The sequence below is a fragment of the Gambusia affinis genome, linkage group LG01 (assembly GCF_019740435.1).
Source record: "Gambusia affinis linkage group LG01, SWU_Gaff_1.0, whole genome shotgun sequence".
NCBI classification, from domain to species: Eukaryota; Metazoa; Chordata; class Actinopteri; order Cyprinodontiformes; family Poeciliidae; genus Gambusia; species Gambusia affinis.
Window position 1 is genome coordinate 23,450,030 of NC_057868.1, and position 21,282 is coordinate 23,471,311.

The following is a 21,282-nucleotide window of genomic DNA, read 5'->3' on the forward strand; positions in this document are numbered from 1 at the left end:
GCAGATCGGTGTGATCTCTGATGAAATGCTCCCTCTGAATCCTTCTATTGGCGATGTTCTTCACCAGAGTGCTCCAAAATTACGTTGTGTGCCGCGCAATTGTGGCACTCAACTCTTTCTTAAACCTGTGATTGTACAAACTTTAGTAACGCACGAAACAGGTCAATGTGACGGACTTCCATCTCGCTCTTGGTGTCACAGAGTAGAAGTATGGCGCTAAGATTCCTGGGGAAATAACAGGAAATCAACTCCCGTTTACTGCTACAGTGAGGTGAGATCCTGGGTTCAGTGGGCTGTCTGTGTATCCACACTTGAAGACAAGTGCGGAGGTAGATGGCAAGAGAGCAAAGACTCGCATCTCTCCACAAGTACTTATTTGAACATCAGAAATAATGTGCCACTATCACCACACGTTACTGGGAAGCACACCAGCCTGTAGGAATCCATCAGAAAGAATCCACAACGAAGAATACAGGTGACCTACAAATCAAACGCAACCTACCGGTCTAAAAACTTGCCTTGATCAAAATCAAGGCAAGTAGTTCCACCATGTGGTGATATATTGTATTGCAGTAGCAGGTGCATAATCCCAAGTGGTGAGAAAAAGGTTAGCGTCACTTACACCGCTGAAAGAGCGACAGACCGTCCATCATCATGTTTCATAATATCCTAATATTTCCCATGTCTCCTCCTTCTCAGCTCGGGTTGCTCGGTGGGATGCAGTACATCAGACCTACCAGAAGCTAGCAGCTAATCCCTGGTATAAACACGCAGTCTCTGAACAAAAAGCTCGTAAAAAACGAAAACAAAAACAGGGTTGACCAGAAGTCATCTATACTGTAAGCTAAGTATTAATTAGCACATTACACATAAAATATAGAAGCGTTTTGAAGGAAATGGAAAAAGGGGGGTAGAGTACAGCAGAGAGCAAAGGGAGGGTAACACCGGCGAATACACGACAGTGATTGACGACTCTGTTTCTGGTCAAGCTTTCTATTTCTGCAGTTGCTTCTGGGGGCACTGGGAGAAGACAAGAGGAGCTCAATGTTTCACAGATTATCTCAACATAATTTCAACAAATATGTAAAAAATAGTTTTTCATAAAATTTGCAGACTGCAGCTTTAAGTGGGCCTCAGACAAACTGTTAAAAAAGCACAAGGGCATTTTTTCCCAAATAGGGATAAGGTGCTATTAATAAAGCAATAACATAAGTTGTAGATGAGCGAGACTTACCAAAGTTAATCATTTTTGCCAAGTACCAGAATAACGAGAAAGGAAAAAATGTTTATTTGTTAGCACGTACAAGAACAGTGTAATCATTTTGTTGGAAATAATGTTTGCCAATTGTTGAAGAGGGAAATACATTGACAAAATAAACTGTTTTTACATTTATACAAGACCTCAACAAAAACAAACATCATACATCTGAACTTGTTAATTTGGCTCAAATATATGGTCAATAAATTAGGTTACAAACTGAATATAAAATGGCTCTGGATGAATTGGTTTTTAGCCGTACATGCGTCAAAAGGTTTCTGTTGATGGAAGCCTTTGACCAATTTGAATGATGAATAAACTTTACTGCTTTGCTTTATAAATAGGATCAAATTGAAACGATTTTGTACTTGACTTGGTGTCTGTCTGTTCAGACAGAGACTATTGTATATTTTGTACACAAACAGGATCCGTTTATTTAAAAAGTGCTTTGAAAATAGGGCTGCACGATATTAGAAAATCTTGTAATGGCGATAACTTTGGTAAATATTTTGTCGACAATATCAGTTTCTCCTTTCCTTCCTGACCTCTGCTTCTATCACTCTCTGACCTTTAGCATTTTATCTAAAATAATTAGTGTTTAGCATCTGCCGCCATGAGACTATCAAACTGGCTAATCATAATAGCATTAAAAAAAATCTAAGTTCATTACAATTGAATTAGCCAACAATTGCTGCACTCTAAACAGTCCTGTGTAATGAATATCGCATACAGTTTATATTGTGACGACAAATTGTTTGCGATAAAATTGTGCAACCCTACTTGAAACGTTTGTTGCTGAATCAGAGCTATAAAGCAAACTGATTTGAACTGACGTAACTCCAAAAGCAGAAGTACATTGAAGCCTTTTACACACTGGTTGAGAACATCCACAAGTTACGATGCTGACAGTGAATAAGTGAGAACAAAGTGTGTTACTTTTTAAGTTAAAATACAACTTATTCTACAAACGTGACACTGAAATTCCTTAGATGTACCAAATTTGCCCATGTGAGGATGAAATGACGCACATGGAGATGTACAGAGAGGAATATTTACTTCTGTTGTCATTCAAATAGGCTTTGCATGACATGCATACTGCACAGTTTATCTCTATAGAAACACATGGCAATCACCACAGAGCTCTGTTGACTTGTGTTAGCCGTGTCTTCTGAACAGAACATTACAATTACATCATAAATTAGCCATGCAAGCATTTTACATGTTCCCCTGATGATGCTCAGTCTCAAAGGAAGAGCCTGGGTCACTTGCTCTGCTGGAGGTACTGCTGGGTGAACATATTGAGCTCACTGTCCAACCAACCTGCCTTGTTCCTAAAGAGAAAGAAAAAGGAGACAGAATTCAGATCTGCATCTGGGCATCGGAGTGTCTGACAGGGTAAAATAAATACTAACAAAAGGTCAAAGTCCAGTTTTCTAAGAAGGGCTTAATTATAATTTACAGTAAAGCTATGACTAGAACAGACACAAGGTGGAATATTGGGGGACATTGAGTACACTAAATCCACTAAGCCATAGGGTCCTTAGGGTCTGACTCAATACAGTCTGCTGGATTTCCTTAGGGTCTGACCACACAGCAATGTTTGGGGTTTTTTTTTCTAAAATGGTAAGGTTTTTGACTACCATATTTTTCGGACTATAAGCCGCTACTTTCCCCATGCTGTGAACCATACGGGTTATAACCCGTGCGGCTTTTCTGTGGATTTTCCTTCAACCACCAGGGGGCTCTTTAGCAGGCAGTGAGTCATTGGAAGTCAGAATTGAAAATCAAAGAAGAAAGTGCTGATTTTCATTTTTAACAAGCACATGCTAGCAGCAGGCACAACGGAGAAATGTTTTCTGGGTGCACTCTATAGTCCGGAAAATACGGTATTTGTGCCCCACACCCACAAGGAAATATTAGAAAACACCCAAAACAGTTTTCTTTAAACAGGTTTCAGTAAAATCTTCAGTGCTACAGCCAAAAAATAAATAAAACGTCACTGAAATGGCTTCAACCTGACCCCACCGATGCTAAAGGTCTGGCTGAAACTGATGGAGGAAACACACAAATGGAAAAGAAGGCGTTTATATGCTGAGACCACAGGCGGATCTTTACAAAAAGAGATGGAGCAAATGGACAAGATTTCTGGAGAATAGCTGAATCAGGTCTTTATTCTTTGACATTATATATGCTGCTCTAAAACTGGAAAGTAAATCTGAATGCTGATTCACACTGTAACTGTTTATCTTCACAGAACGCAAGTAATTTCTCTTGCCGACAGCTATTCGGTTCTTTGTTTTGTATGTGATTGATAAATGTAAAACAATCAATAAACACAAAGTTTAAAAGAGTCAATAAAACAGGTCTCAAAATCCTGCCCTTCCTAGTCATGTGGACAGTAAGACACAGACACGTAGCCCATCCTGTAACTCCAAACACATCATACTGCGATCATGTGTCTTACCGTAGAAGTTTAGCCTTGCTCTGTAGATTGTCCAAGAGCTCAATCTTCCTGTTAATTTCATTGACTTCATCATCGAGGTTCTGACGGGTGACGTCTACCTGCAGCACAGCTGTGCAAACACGCTTGTCAGCTCTCTGTCAAAGACGAGAGACCGAAACACAACAAGTTTAAGGGGCCGAGGAACCTGCTTTTTACTGTCGAAACATATAATCTGATTATTGTATCCTTTGACGCCATGACTGAAACTCACTGCTGGACTTGGTGGCTGCAGTTGGATCCAGTGTAGCTGACAATTAGCTGCAGCTTCTCACTGGCGAGTCCACAAACTGTCGCTTGAAGGCTCTCTCTTTGGCCTTGGTAGTCCATCGCTCGAGACGAGAGAAGCCCATAAAGACCCAGTGATAACGCTATCAGGCGCCATCCCACTGCCTTCCAAATCTGCATACAGTAGCAAAAGCCTCAAGTTATCTTAACCGCTTTGGCATCAAAACATACTGAAGAAAATTGTGCGTAATTATCACTCCCACAGCCTTGTCTGTAGCCCCTATTGATCTTTATTGTTTTAGAGATATTCCTATTTGTCATTATTTCAGCTGAGGGATTGCTGTATAATATTTCGACCCATTTCATTGAAATTATTCCAGAACCTGAAAAAGATGTAATCAGTGAACCCTATCGATGTCAGCGTCTAATGATAAGAGAGCAGAGTCTTTAGAGCGCCTTTGATATAATGAAAGATATTTTAATGAACTATTCAGGCAGTGTGACATGTGAAATGAAGTGATGTTATTGGGGGATTTTAATATAAATCGGAACAGTAAAGACAAGAGAAGGAAATGAAATAATATACTGAGTAGGATTTTAAACAGATAATTGAAGGATCAACTAGGATTACCAAACTAGATTTTCACAAATCTAGGTCAATTCTGACAGTCCTGTAACTAGATTACAGGACTGTCAGATTAGTGATCAGTGATGGACTCTGACCATTAGTGTAATAGTGACTCAATTGGAAGGGAATTATTGATTGTTGTAGAATGTTTTAATGACTACACACATTTGGAAAGATTTCAAAAAATGAATTTGACCCTGTAATTAACTCACCACACCGACCACAAGGACACCCATGGAAGTGTGATGTAAGAGATGCAAGACCTGTCACCATGGTTACCATGAGCTCTTCCTGAGTCACAGAACTTTGTGGGAATGGAGGCATGCTGGTGCTGACTGGTGTTTGGGCCATGGGCCGAGGAACCTGCAAGTTTAGCAGCAAAAAAAAAAAAAAAAAAAAAGCAAAGATCTCTTTTATTCAGGCTTTATTATAGGTCATGCTTCTACAGCACCACAACCTTTCTTGTAGTAATTAAACATGTAAAATACAGTGAATTATTGACCAAAAATAAGCAGTTTCTTTTTCCAAATCCTGGGAAAGATTACCTGGTCGTTAGCCATGAGGGCCCGTCCCGGGTGTTCTTGGCCCTAGAAACCAGTTGACGAGCATGGTCCAACCAAGGGAAAAGTGGAAGCTGATATCCTCTTGAAAATCACTACAAGCTTGTCACAGGCCAGGTCATATGTAAGGTTGAAGTACTGACGAGGAATGATCTTGTTGGCCTGCTCTCTGATCGGATTTGGCAGCAGAGGCTTCAGGCCCTCTATAATAAAAATGATTTAAAAAATCAGTTGAGATCAATTTACATTTACCGAGACAGAACCATCCATAAGATGACGACAAAAAGAAGCATAAAGCGTGCAGCAATATGTAAATGGCACAAACCAAACATGAGACTGTGTAGAGACAACAGACAAGAAGTATTAGTATTTAGCTGCATGATATTTTACCGATCATCTCCATTTGTGTGGCCTGCAGGGGCGTGTGATGGAGCTGGAGCACCTGTCAGACATGGTCTTACCCAGACCGTCCTCAATGTACCGATGGAGTTCCTAAAACACAAAACGATCTTGTTGTTTGTCATCAAAATTGGACAACTGTTTGGGAGTTTAGCAAAGACTCAGACTGTGTAATTCAAACTGAGGAACCAAAATAAAACATCCAATAAGTCTGTTGGTTTAAAACTCAGAATACAATTAACTGCAGGGAATATACATCTCACACTCTCTACAGTTACCTCTCCAAACCAGTTTGACTTCATGATAGGTTGCTGACAAAATTAAGCAAAATAAAGAAATAAAATAGTTGCACAGTCATCAAGTGACCAAAAGACTATTGCTTGAGTTTGTAAAGGTCACACCAGTAGTGACTGGTTTGTTCATTATTATTTAAAATAATAGTTGGTGGGTGCGGCTTATATTCAGGTGGTTTGAAGATTGGTATTTAGTATTCAAAGTAACTAGTATAAATTCTTCATTAGTTTCTTTGCTTAAAGGGGCATTATCATGTGAAAAAGATTCAGAGGCTCAATTTCAAGGCGTTAAATTATGAAGTCATATTTCATTTATACAGCCTTTTATAGTAATCTAGCAACCAATCAAGTTATCAAATAAATCTTTGAAACTTCTTTTGTTTTGGCTAGGTGCAAACTTAAATATTACACCTTTGACATTTTATTTCCATATGTCATCATTCATTAAGATTAATCATTTTTTACTCTTTTTTTTCAGTTTTTTCTTAACCAAAGAAATTGTGAGTTTATTTTCTGTTTTGATTCCTTACATTTACATAACAAAAGGGAAATTAGCCATTTGAGTTTGGTAGTTCTTGTTGCTAAAAGAATATATGTTGACCCCAAAGTGCACCAAACAAAGTAAAGCACAAAAGGACTCATTTTCTCCCCTTTTTTTAAAAATTCTTTGATATGCACAGACTAATGAATTAATCATTTTAGAAACTACCAAGGGAAACTCACATTTTTGTAGACCTTGAGGACCACAGGTGATGGGTGGAAGTCCATGTGGAAGTCATCCACTAGGACATGAAGCTTCCTTATTTCCTCTGCCATAGTGTTGGTTACCTGGACAGGACCACAAACACACCACATTAATTAGCAAATGTTCATAAATCATTTGTGACATTCTAATTCGCAGCCAATTGCTTTTATTTTCTGTCGTTTTGTTAAACCAAGCTAACAATGGACAAAAGATTTACTGTCAGTTAAAATAGACCTTTCTTTCAATGATAAAACGGCCATATACACATTTTGTTTAATGTTTCTTAAACTGAGTTGGATTTTCAACCCTAATGCCATTCTGTTAACCTTTACTTCTGCCATTGAAAATATATAAAATGAAAGCCACAATTTATTGAAGTTTTCATTTAATATGGATTTAATGAACTAAAATACAGTAATATTAAGCAAATTTTAACAGTCAAGCGCCGCCATTATTTTTAAAACAAATACTAAACGTGATAACACGTAATCACAGAGACTGTGACGCCACATTTTGCATTTTTACATGGATCTCACCTGTCTCCACCTCCTCTGTAATCCTCTTGATCTTAGCCTTGCAGTCCATAGTTAACAGATCCAGTTGTTTCTCTATAAACTCCAGCCGTTGTTGACGCATCCTCTTTGTCTCCAAGCAGTAGAGTCTGAGGAACATGCACAAAAGTACAAACTCATTAAGCTGAAGAAAGGAGTTTGATTATAACCTGTTGTAAAGATATATTTAAAAAAGTGGTACTCAGGGTACCGTGACATAGACAGACTTTCTCCTATTGGGGCTAATATCTGGAAAGGGGTTTCAAAAAATAAGACGCGTATCTTTTAAAATCCTACCAAAAGAAAACTATAAGCTGGTCTATAACCTGGAGACTCCCACCCCAGTTGGACCATTGGCAAGGAATGACAGGAGATTCACTATAGACAAGCTGACATATCTTCAACGCATCAAAGTACACTCTTTCAACAAACGCTCTTCTAAATGATTTACATATAAGAGCAGGGAAGCATAATTAGATCCAACACTTTGTAGTATTGTTTTTCCCTCTGCACTACAAATCAGTCCCCAAAATCAAAATTAAACATTATTAAAATATGTCTTATTTTAATAATGAAAACTTTCATACTTTTAGTCACAGGTGGTAAATGATTTTAGTCATTTACCACCACCAAATCATTAGTACAACTTCAGTTTGTCAGAGCTGTACCCCACTGTGACAGTGCTCATATGTTTAGTGTGGACAGTACAACACACACTCACCTCTGTTCTTGGGCAGCTACATGTACCACGTCCATAATGCGCCAGAGAGCTTCAGATATTTGCTTTGCTCTTACTGTGTGCTGTCAACTTGGTCTTCACCGCAGACTGAGATATGCACTCCTAAATACAGCAAACTGATTAAACAGACAGTCAAGAAATCTGGACATCAATGCAAAATGTGAATGTCTTGAAAAACCTGCAACCTGCTCCTATGAAAACCGTCATTTTGAAACGTGTAAGTGTTTATGAATGATATGAAGAAATTAGCAAAAGCACAATAAAAGGAATGGAAATATTTTATGATGCTGCACAGTAAAGTGTCTTACTTCAAATCGCCTCTCAAAGTTTTGAACTCAAACATTCTGGCTTGAAATCCTTCAGCCAGAGCTCCACCTGGAACAACGGCAAGAATACAGTCTTCAAGATCCCACACACTGTCACATTACATATTTATTAACAAGACAGACTTTACATATCGGACAGATAGATTATATATATATATATATATATACACACACACCTACCTAAAAACCTATATACAATCTTTACTATAAACCTAGTAAAAAATAACACCTATTTGACAATTACATTTTTTAAGTAAGAACATACTGTTGTTGTATTTTGCAACCTTTCAACAAATATTAATTTGATAGATTATTTGACTTTTTGGGAATTCCAAAACTATAGTAGAGATAAAATGGCTTTTTTTTTAAATGGCTTGTTGTAAATGTTCAAAATGGATCCTTTAATGGCTCTTAAAGTAAACGGACCTTTAAGATTTGGTTCTCATAAACTCCATTATTGGTTGACAGTCATTGGTAGGGGGATTATTGCAAGGTAATGTAAATGATCAGCCTTTGTTTCTGTGTCATTCTTTTGTTCTGTTCCCAAATAAAAACAAAACACTCTCCCCACCCTGGCTCCCTGCCACAAAGCCTGTTAAACACCACAAGCAATTGGAATCCAATCAACCTGATTCAGGCATTCCTTTCTGCACACGAGCCTGAAGCACTTCTTTAGCTGAGACGAAGAAGATGCGGTCGCTGGCCTGGGCTCTGTCAACAACGCCCAACTCATCCACAAGAAAATTAGTGCAGCGATCCATGTGCTGTCTCATAACCTGTCGAGTTAAACTTACGTTGTAAGAAACGCAACAGATTTGGGTACAACGGCTCTGAACTGACCGGGTGCTCATGTGCAAACGCTTCCATGCAGTTTACCATCAACATAAAATTCTCCAGGACTGAGACTTTCTTTCCCAGCAAGCAGAGAAGATCCTGCAAGCCATTTTTAATAGTCTTTAAAATATGACACTGGATGTTCAAAGGAGATATTTAAGGTTGTAATTGTAAGGTATTCAAAAGCAAGTGCATCTTAGTTTCATCTGATGTGTTGACATTTCCTACAAAAATGAAATGCTTGGGCGTGCTCGGTGGCGTGAGGGTAATGACATTTGCTGCATGTCTTCCCCTCTACTTCTCCCTTTCCTGTCAGCCTACTGTCATATAAGGGACACTAGAGCCCACAAAAGACCCCCTGGTGGGGAAAAAAAATTAAAAAAATGAAATGCTTGTCAGGCAACTAGGTACCCTAGTGTCAGAAGCTGATGCTACTAAACTGTGGCAGCTACCAAAACTATCTATGCCATGAATTGAGCTTGACCCTGCTGTCTTTGTCTTGAGGTAACAGTAGTGCTGTTTTGCCAGTCTGTCTCGTTTTCATTCTAAAAATTACTTTTTTAGCAACAAGTATAACTGTCGGAAAAAAAATTGTGTGCACACTTTTACCGATAAATTTGACTAACCTCCTCCATGTATTCTGGCTCTGAGGCAGAGGCATCCCAACGGTTGTTGAGGATAAAAACATTAGGACTGGAGAGACGCTGATTGACTTTATGAAAGAAGGACTTCTCCTGCAGAAAGTAAAGATACGCTTTTAAAACGGATCACTGAAACACAGTTATCTGCGCTTACATAATTTACATCAAACAAGCAATTGCACAATTCCCAGTTACTTTAGCTTTATCTGGTAAAATACTTGATTCAGCTGCTTCTGTAGAATAAAGCTTTTGGGTCTCACTGTTTGCATGAGCGTGGATTCGGAGTTTGCTACTAGGACAAACACATCTGCATCAAGACAGAACTTGTCGATCCAGCTGTCCAATTCGGTGGTGACGTCGATGCCTGGGCTGGAGAGGAGAATGAGGCAGTGTCAGCTTTTGTGAAAGAAAGGATTAAATGGAAATGATCAGTTACATTTTTCTTCAAAACTGAGTATCAACACTCCAGTTAAAGCTAAAAACCAACTTTCAGCTAACCTGTCCAAAAGCACCAAATCATCTCTTAGTAAAGCACACTTTGCTTTAGGCCACATGACACAGACCAGACTGCCCGCGTCCAGATCCACATCCTGAAGAAGAGCGTGGGCCAGCTGGTTCACCGTCTGATCAGAGACATCCATGGGTCAACCTTTACTCACAAACAGCATTCTACCACTTATTTAACGTACTCTGGTAGCTACACTGGTAACTGGAGCTGTTGGTAAGGTCACTAACCGTTATGCTTTTCCTATCCTCAGAGCCTTCAGTGAGGAGGAAGCCTTCATTGCCATCTGTGCCCTCCACCCTCAGGAAACAGTTGGTTGTGTGTCCGATTCCAGATGGCAGAACTTTATCACATAACATGGCATTGATCACAGAACTCTTCCCATTACTCGTTCTGTGAAAGAACAAATCAGTCATTAGCATGTAAAGCCAGTTAAACCTGCAGTAATTTCAGGAACCTACCCTTTTATGTAAAATGTTTGATATTTTGAGACAAGCAAAAACTCTGCTGCTACGTTTAAATTTGTATGTGTATCCTACTCCGTCATCGATTCTCATACGCGCTGAGTGAGGTGCACTCGCACACGGATGAACACGCGATCCGACCACACAGTCGCAAAAAACAGGAAGGCAAGCAAAGGATATCTGCATCTTTCCGACCTTCCTGCGCTCTTAGGGCTACGCTCGGGTGGAGCACAGCAGATGTCATGGTCGGACAGTGGGGAGGCGGAGGGGTTGTCCCGTCAAATTCAAACTCCATATTCACAAATACTTTATTGGTCCCATAGGGAAATCAAATAGGCCGTCAGTTTCCAAAACCGCACAAAAGAAACTTCTGTACAAGAGTAAATGGGGTCATTGTGACTCCACCACACCGCGCACCAAGTAAAAAAACCAAAACACTTGTGGGGTCCAAATGACCCCGTCACTTAAGACTGCAGGAAGTTTAAACGTGCAAAGTGTTGTTTTAATGGTTGCAGCTTGCTCTCCTGTCAGTAACAGCAGGAATAAGTGTTGTTATTGATGTTGTAAAAGATGGTAGGCTTTTTAATCACCAATAATTAAAAAGCCTGATTGATTTTGGCCTACACCGATTTGTTTCTGTGCTAAACTTGCATCTGTGATGCAAACTTGCAAAGTTGGCAACAGAAGGCAAACTATTGGGAAACATTGCCCCTCCCTCTGACTCTTGTGGTAGTAGAAAAGATGGGTGGATAAAATCGGTTTCACGTGTCGGTGTCTAATCGATCGTCGATCACACAAAATTAAAGAAGTCGGTGCAATCAGTGCACCTCTAAAGTTTACCCACCCAAGACCAAGACCCAAGGGAAACACTGAAGTCCACCACAGAAAGTCCTTTCTGTCCACAGCCATCACCGTAACTTGAGTTACAACATTTACTTTGCATTTGGGATTAATAAAGAGAATTGAATCGAGTTTGAATGTTTGTGGGGAAGAAACAAAACAGTTCAACTTATTCATAAAAGTTTGTGTGAGAATAAATACACAATTACCAGAGTGGTAAGCTCTAAACTGAAAGAAAATGTCATTTAATTTACCTTCCAAAGAAAACCACCTTCATATGCCTCCGCGCAAGCACTTCTCCTATTCCTGCCACCTTGGACAGGTAACTGCAGACCTCCTGAACTTGTTCCTCAGTGGTCAGTGGGTCCAGCTGCTCATTTTTGTAAGTATCTAAATGGTGAGAGACACAGTGGTTAGTCGCTTAATGATCCGTCTTATCCTTGAAAAAAGGCATCCTGTTTTGTATAATATCAGACTATGAAAACTATAGAGCCAGTCAGTGTTTTACCCACTGTAAATTATCAGACTGTTACACTCACAAGGTCACAGACTACTTACTAAAACTCGAAAAAGGACACTCTATGCATATATGATCTTCCAAAGGCAAAATGCAGGAGCAAAATGTTAGATTATGAGATCTATCATAAGCAAATCCAATAAGTTATCTAAAAGAGGGATTGTTGTATTTACATGAAGATATTTTAATGGTTAAACTGGAGCAAAACATCTTTTTATATTCTAATTACCGGTATAGAGAAGTGAGAGAAATCTTAAGGTGGGAGCCGATCGTTTCTGTTTGAGCAAATAAGGACAACTTGGGACTCAAGATTTAAAAATGCTGACTTGCATAGTTATATGGTGGCAAAATGTTACATATTTAGTATATAAATGTCTATTTTTGCCCATGTGAAAGTTTAGTTTGAGGATTTCTCCAACGTTGAAGACATTTAAGTTAAATTTTAGGTTGTTTTCCTGCTTCATGTCTGTTTTAAATAGTTTAACTCTGCAGCCATTTCAATGTTTTCCTGTCAACAGGCTCAATGTTTGCTTCATAATTTCAAAGTGCCTGAATCTCTGCCGTCAGAGCATTGCTAAATATCTGGTTACCAGAATTGTGAATGTGCTACAGCAGGGTCCCCAGTTTGACCTATTTTAGCCAATCTCTACATGAAGGAGTTGTGAGACAGGGCACCAAACTCCTACTCAACACCTACCATCTAGTTGAGCTATAAGAAAAACACCTGGGTCAAAATCCAAATCAAAGAAGAGTAAGCCATTACTGAACTCAAGTCAGTGGACAACCACATCAATTTCATATGATGCTAAAGACAACAAGCTACATTTACTGGTAGAAAGTCTGGTGTACTTTGAGAGAGATGGAAATGTCACCACTGGAGGGTAGACAAAACTCCCACACCAGTCAGTTTTAACTTTCTGAATCTCACCACCTCCTGAAATAAACTGTCAGGTCATCAACATCCTGCAGCATCAAGCCAAACGGATCGCTGCAAGGACAGGAGTCAGGTCTGAGGAGAAACACACCTTAAGACATCACTGCAAACCTGCAAACGCAGACGCCTAGGCCTATGATTAGGATGTCAAGAAAGCACTCATGTCAGTCCACTGAAGAAATATATATGTTTAGTTGAAGAATGTAGTCACTTCACTAGGAATATATTACAGGAATTATATTCTGCTGCATTTTAAATTCAACAAGGTGATGCCCAGGATAAAACTCCTCAACACATTGTTTTTTTTAATATAAATGTTAGATTTTTTTTTATTATTATTGTATTTGATTATCAGACTTCAGTTGTTTTCTTCATAGACCACACACATAAAACTTTCAGGGTTTTGCTCTTGATTCAAACACTTTCACAAAGGGGAAGTTCGCTCCCATCTTACAGTAGATCTGTGGAGATTAGGCATTGGCTGGTTATGGGTTTCAACGTATAATCCCGTCTAAACGCATAAAATTTGCTATTCTTTTGCTCCCATGAGAAGACAGATGGCAACTTAGGACAGAGGATGCTTATTAAAAACTCTACAGTCAGAAAACGGAAAAGCTTTGTCTCTACTAGTGCCTCATAAATAAAATTTAGGAACATTTGATAGATATAAAGGGGCATTATGAATAAAATCTATTATTATTATTATTATTATTATTGTAGCGGCTAAAATCCTGTATTTTAGGCTACCGGTTGTTGACTGTTGAAGCGTTGGTCTTACGTGGTGCTCTATTAAGAATTCTGGATGCCAGTCTTTGTTTTGATTTATAATAAAGTCGTTTATTGTTTGCATGCTGTCCATCGTTGCTATTTCCATTGCAATTCACCTACATTCTGACATCAAACCTTAACCAAAAACACATTCGAAAACTGTTGCCCCTTCCTATCAACAACACCTGAACATAATCATGCTTGTCCTTAAATAACCCATCCCCATTAGACACAGAACTCAAAATGAAATACGCCCCTGGTGGCGGTAAACACAAAAAGGCTAAATGGCTCTAATTATTATTATTGCTCTGACAGCAACAGGTAATGTTATAGGATGAAGATCAGCTAAGCATTCACATCAAAGCATGTAAAAAAATATATATATAGAAGCAAAATCACACATTTAGACCATAAAAATAATACTGTGAGAACAGTATTATAATAAAACAGTGACATTTTACCAGAGGTTATCAGTGGTGATAATTTTATATGAAAATACCTTCCAGAAAGGCGCTTTCCTTGATGTAGGTCCCAAGTTGTTCAAATATTCCATTGATCTTCTTCTTTGCAGTGACAAAATGCTTCAGTGGTGACACATTTACTTCAGCCATTGTTCTGTTTTTCTTCTTGCATTGAAACTGGAGAGGGCTGGGTCTTGGGACAGATATAGACATGGCACTGCAGAAATCAGAATAAAGGTTACCCAAACATTTATAGTAAAAGTAATCCACGTACATAAATCTCGCTGTCTTGACATCCTGAAGACCCTTAACTGCTTTAATCGAGATCCTTAACAAAACCGTCTGAGACGTTCACGGATTTGTAAGCTCACAAAAGCAAATATTCTAAAGCAGAAGTTACAAGACAATTCCAACACCTCTCTTTCCCTCATTTTGTAAGTCAGCTCAGTTATGTAAAAAAAAAATGTGTATACAGCCAGGATTTCATCAGCAGGCTTGAGGCCCAAAAAAGGTAGTTAATTAATATTAGCGAAACCTCTCAACAGACAAATAGGGGTGAAGCGATAAACCGGTCCCAATTTCATTACATTTGCGATATTTACATATGAAGCCGATCTCATCCACCAACCTTCTCCACATATCAACCAGCCACTGTCCTCTTTTGCCCTTCAGTGAGAGAGGTTGAATGACAGGCCTACACATCAGGCCACGTCTGTACATTTGCAGTCAACAATGGTCACCCCTATTGTTGGCAATTCAGCAACTTTCTTGCTGTACTTTGCAGCATTTCAGACAAAAAAAATGTATTGGCCAAATGCGGCAACGGCAAGTCAGGCTTGTCAAAGATCGGTGGTTGGAAATTGGTCAGAAAACTGCAATCGGTGCACCCCTAAAAACAAAGAGACTTTAAATATACTTTAAAATAGAAAAGTAGTACTAATGGAAGAAAAGAAAATAGTTTAATCATGTTTCATTTAGGTACAAACTACAAAGCTTTTCTAGAACATTTTATTCACCTATTAAAAGGTAACTTTCTTCAGAAAGTCTATATAAATTTTGTAATTATAGACAAATTTTACTTAGCAAGATGGTTCCGAGGCGTGCTGACACCTCGAAAAGCAGTTATTCCGTAAACAAAACCCAATTTTCTTATTATCCGTCTGCTTGATGTGCTATGAGACATTTTCGTGAGATGCTACTTATAATGATTTTTCAAAGGTCTTGCATTTATGGTTATTCCAATTTATCGTTAAAAAAATGTCTCATAGAATAAAACAATCCGGGAGTTTTCGTCTCGACTGCAGAGGCGCAGGCAAATGTTAAAAACTAAAAACATAGTTAAGCTACTTGCCTTGGATCAGGGTGTTTTCACGAACAGACTCCTTGCATCGTTGGTTAGGACAGGGTCGGTATCCTTGCATGCACACGGGCTGCGAAGGTTAGTGTGTGACCATCCGAGCTGTCAGACGAGAATAAAAACCCGTCACGCCGCAAGCATTTCTGGCGACACTGCAATCTTAACAGCTTCTGTTCGTAATATTATAAATATCAGTTATGCTGTTGGGTTAAAGCCACAAGCCCAGAAGCTGCACAGGCTCAGCGCCGTTCCTATTAGCTTGATCTCGTCCTGTCCCTTCTCTCCAGACAGACAGCTGAGCTCTGCAGGAAACGGAAACAGAAGCACATCCGCTAAAGACAGAAGCTTGACTTCTTCTTCTCGGTTGACAGACCAAGAATAAAGTTGGATTATCGCCACTAACTGGACTGGAGTTTGGAAATTATTTTATTTTCTAAAAAACGATTAGATTTTTTTTTCTAGAAGATTTTTACTTTTCAAAAATGACATGTCTTGAGCTATTATTTTAATTACTTTGCTTCCAAAAAGATTTTCTTTTGTGTATTTAATTAATTCAGTCCTTGTTTGAGCCCCTTTGTGGTTCACATGTGATGCACCTTCGTGAGTATGGAGGACCAAAACTGACATAATAAAAAATAAAACCATAAATGTTTATTTTGTTTTTCCTGGTCTTCCATACAAGAAAACATTCAGGACAAATTCAAATAAACTCCAATTAGGGTGTTTACCCTGATGAAGGTTTTCTAAAGATTTTGATGAATTTAGGTTTGTTAAAGCCTAGGTTTTAAGTTGTTGTTGTGAATGGTCAGGCAAGTTAACATGGATAAACAGTTTTCCTGAAAGCATAAGGTGTTTCTACTCCATTCCACTTTGAGCAGCACACACTCTTGATTGACAGTGCTAAGATCCTCCTCTTGACTGATTATTTTTGACCAGGAGAGGTTCATTTCTTCAGACAGTAGTAGTAGCTCTTTATCTGTCTCCTATTACACTATGACAACCTGGTGACAGTTTTAACATCCATCCATCCATCCATCCATTTTCTTTACACCCTTCTTCCCTAATGGGGTCGGGAGGGTTGCTGGTGTCTATCTCCAGCTGCGTTCCAGGCGAGAGGCGGGGTTCACCCTGGACAGGTCGCCAGTCTGTCGCAGGGCAACAAGACAAACAACACACTCACACACACACTCACACCTAGGGAGAATTTAGAGAAACCAATTAACCTGACAGTCATGTTTTTGGACTGTGGGAGGAAGCCGGAGAACCCGGAGAGAATCCACGCATGCACAGGGAGAACATGCAAACTCCATGCAGAAAGATCCCCGGCCGGGAATCGAACCCAGGACCTTCTTGCTGCAAGACAACAGCTCTACCAACTGCGCCACTGTGCAGCCCACAGTTTTAACAAATATGTTAAAAATATATATTTTATTAAAGTCACACACTGCAGCTTTAAGACTTGCATTAAACTGTATTCTGGCGTGTCATAACTGACTCTTGTTTTCTGTTTTTTCTTCTTGCATGTCCTACAAATATTTGGGGCCTGCGCATAGCAATGCATAAGGAGAGCAGTGGCTGACTTGCGAAGCAAGTCAGTCACTGCCTCCATGCATTGCATGGCAGGCACCTATTGTTCTACACCCAATAGAATGTCTCTTTATTTATTGGGGTTTGCCCATAGCAATGCATAAGGAGAGCAGTGACTGACTTGGCGGCAAGTCAGTCACTGCCTCCATGCATTGCATGGCAGGCACCTATTGTTCTACACCCAATAGAATGTCTCTTTATTAGTATATGGGCCTGCCCCATAGCAATGCATAAGGAGGCAGTGACTGACTGCAAAGCAAGTCAGTCACTGCCTCATGCATTGCATGGCAGGCACCTATTGTTCTACACCCAATAGAATGTCTCTTTATATCTTTATTGGGGTTTGCCCATAGCAATGCATAAGGAGAGCAGTGACAGACTTGGGCAAGTCAGTCACTGCCTCCATGCATTGCATGGCAGGCACATATTATTCTACACCCAATAGAACTACTCTTTATTGGGGCCTGCCCATAGCAATGCATAAGGAGAGCAGTGACTGACTTGCTTCGCAAGTCAGTCACTGCCTCCATGCATTGCATGGCAGGCACCTATTGTTCTACACCCAATAGAATGTCTCTTTATTTATTGGGGCCTGCCCATAGCAATGCATAAGGAGAGCAGTGACTGACTTGGCGGCAAGTCAGTCACTGCCTCCATGCATTGCATGGCAGGCACCTATTGTTCTACACCCAATAGAATGTCTCTTTATATCTTATTGGGGTTTCTGCCCATAGCAATGCATAAGGAGAGCAGTGACAGACTTGCGGCTAAGTCAGTCACTGCCTCCATGCATTGCATGGCAGGCACCTATTGTTCTACACCCAATAGAATGTCTCTTTATTGGGGTTTGCCCATAGCAATGCATAGGAGAGCAGTGACTGACTCGGGCAAGTCAGTCACTGCCTCCATGCATTGCATGGCAGGCACCTATTGTTCTACACCCAATAGAATGCCTCTTTATTATTTATTTTTCTTCCGCTCCGAATGCGGCTCGATGCTATGAGCCCACCCACAAAAGTGGTATCAAAACGCATGCTCGAACCCGCATTGGAGCTATTACTTTTGGTGGATTTGGAGTTACCATGGCGACGTAAAAGCAAAAAACGACCCCAAAATCACTAACGAGCTCACCAGGTGCCGTCAAGGGGACGAGGCAACCAGTAAATCCTGAAAATACCCTATTTTTGAGGATTTTCTGTGTCGCCATAACTTTATGTAGAAACGCCATTCAAACTTCATTTTGTAGATACGTCCGTGATCTCTTTTAAAGTGAAGACAGCACGTCAATATGTATTATGGTTTGTCCACAACTTCTTTCTAAGCGACCCAAAGTTTTTCATTTTTGGAAAAATCAGAGTGTGAAGGTCCGCCCGCTAGAGTGAGAGTCAGAGCGACATTTAGACCCCAAATCATTTTTAACTCGCCTCACGCCACAAATATTGCATGATTGGTATCAAACTTGGTCATGACATTGATACGCTGTGCCTGCTCCGTCAAATGTTTTCAAAAATTATCTAGCGCTTACAGTTTTCTCTCAGGTGCTTCAGAGCAAAGTCATCCAGGGTAGCAGACAGATCTCACTGATTCACTTCCATGTATTTCTGATAATTTTCAGACCTTGGCACACACTTTTTTTATCTCATCGCTGTTAATACTGTGAGTGAGGTAGAGATATGAATGGCGGGACTATGTGAGACGACAAATAGCCGTCTCATATGCTTCAAACGGTTTTCGAATATGTATTACGGTTCTGAACGGGAAACAGTTGTTTGCAATGCTTTTTTTAGTCAAACTGGCTGGCTCAAACAGAGAATTGTCTCCCCCTGGATGTCTCACTCACAGCTGGCAGAGAGGATTATTTACCATGGCAACGGAACCCAGAGCAGGGAGAGCTGCTTAGGACTACAAATACGCATCACTGTAGTTCGAAATAGTAGTTCAGTTAAAACAGAGGACTGAGCTGGCCTTTAGAACAACTTGCTGCTATGGGCTGTATATAACTCATTTAACCCTGTCACTGTTACACATGGGATGAGTCTAGCCCTTCAAAATGAAGCTTACTGAAAATTTCAAAATAAAAGCCCTTGAACATTTTTACATCAGGTCATTGCTTTTTTGAGCGTTATATGACTGATTTAATCCAATGACTGTTACACATGGGATGACTTTGACCCTTTCAAATGAAGCTTAACAAAAATTTCAAAATAAAAGCTTTGGCAATTTTTACATCATATATTTGCTCATTTTTGCTTGACGTGACTGGTTTATCCAAAGCACTCTTAGACACTGGATTAGTGTGGGCATTTAATATGAAGCTTACTGCAAATTTCAAAATAAAAGCCTCAATATGCCCCTCTGGACAGTGCACCGCCGGAGGCGGTGCAGTGATATCATTCCGCATTATCTGTTTATCCGAGGTTAGGGAACTGCCTTGCACAGCAAGGCAGTTCATTAGCATTAGCCTTTTAGCTTAAATAAGCTATTTTCTATTTTTCAGACTTATCTATTTTTTGACTTATTAGCCATGTTTAGTATACTTAATGGTGTAAGTCAAGTATAGACAACATGCTAGTGAGCTGATTATCATGCTGAATCGTGCATGTCCATGTTAGTCAACATTCTTGTGATTCTCCACATGGTTCTTTGGAAGTTTTTAAGCTTAGCATTGATGCTAATTGTTAGCATCAGAACGCTGGGTCCAAACCGACGGGCACACTTTGGCAGGCCCCAGTTAAATTTCTTCAGGAATTTTTAGTTGGGGTTGCCCATAGTAATGCATAAGGAGAGTAGTGACTGACTTGCAAGTCAGTCACTGCCTCCATGCATTGCATGGCAGGCACCTATTGTTCTACACCCAATAGAATGTTTTTTATTCTTAACTTATTCATCCGCCACGGAATGCGGCTCGCATCCATGAGCCCACCCACAAAAGTGGTATCAAACGCGGCTCGATCCCGGAGGTGTGCTATTATTTTTGGTGGGATTTGGAGTTACCATGGCGACGTAAAAAGCAAAAAACGACCCCAAAATCACTAACGAGCTCACCAGGTGCATCTCTCGTCAAGGGGACGAGGCAACCAGTAAATCCTGAAAATACCCTATTTTTGAGGATTTTCTGTGTCGTCATAACATGTAGAAACGCCATTCAAACTTCATTTTGTAGATACGTCCGTGATCTCTTTAAAGTGAAGACAGCACGTCAATATGTATTATGGTTTGTCCACAACTTCTGTTTAAGCGACCAAAGTTTTTGATTTTTGGAAAAATCAGAGGTGAAGGTTGCCGCTCCGCTTAGAGTGAGAGTCAGAGCGACATTTTGACCCCAAATCATTTTTAACTCGCCTCACGCCACAAATATTGCATGATTGGTATCAAACTTGGTCATGACATTGATACGCGTGCCTGCTCCGTCAAATGTTTTCAAAATTATCTAGCGCTTACAGTTTTCTCTCCAGGTGCTTCAGAGCAAAGTCATGCGCCAGGGTAGCAGACAGATCTCACTGATTCACTTCCATGTATTTCTGAAAAATTTCAGACCTTGGCACACACTTTTTTTATCTCATTGCTGTTAATACTGTGAGTGAGGTAGAGATATGAATGGCGGGACTATGTGAGACAACAAATAGCCCTCTCATATGCTTCAAACGGTTTTCGAATATGTATTACGGTTCTTTAACGGGAAACAGTTGTTTGCAATGCTTTTTTTAGTCAAACTGGCTGGCTCAAACAGAGAATTGTCTCCCCCTGGATGTCTCACTCACAGCTGGCAGAGAGGATTATTTACCATGGCAACGGAACCCAGAGCAGGGAGAGCTGCTGAGGACTACAACACGCATCACTGTAGTTCTAACTAGTAGTTCAGTTAAAACAGAGGAGGACTGAGCTGGCCTTTAGAACACTTGCTGCTATGGGCTGTATATAACTCATTTAACCCTGTCACTGTTACACATGGATGAGTCTAGCCCTTTGAAATGAAGCTTACTGAAAATTTCAAAATAAAAGCCCTTGAAAATTTTTACATCAGGTCATTGCTTTTTGAGCGTTATATGACTGATTTAATCCAATGACTGTTACACATGGGATGACTTTGACCCTTTCAAATGAAGCTTAACAAAAATTTCAAAATAAAAGCCTTGGGAATTTTTAC

General features: G+C 39.8%; 1 pseudogene; it reads right to left on the reverse strand.

The window, feature by feature from the left end:
- Nucleotides 1–1,265: 1,265 nt before the first annotated feature.
- LOC122837057 lies at nucleotides 1,266–15,866 on the reverse strand (annotated as a pseudogene).
- Between the last annotated feature and the right edge of the window lie 5,416 nt (nucleotides 15,867–21,282).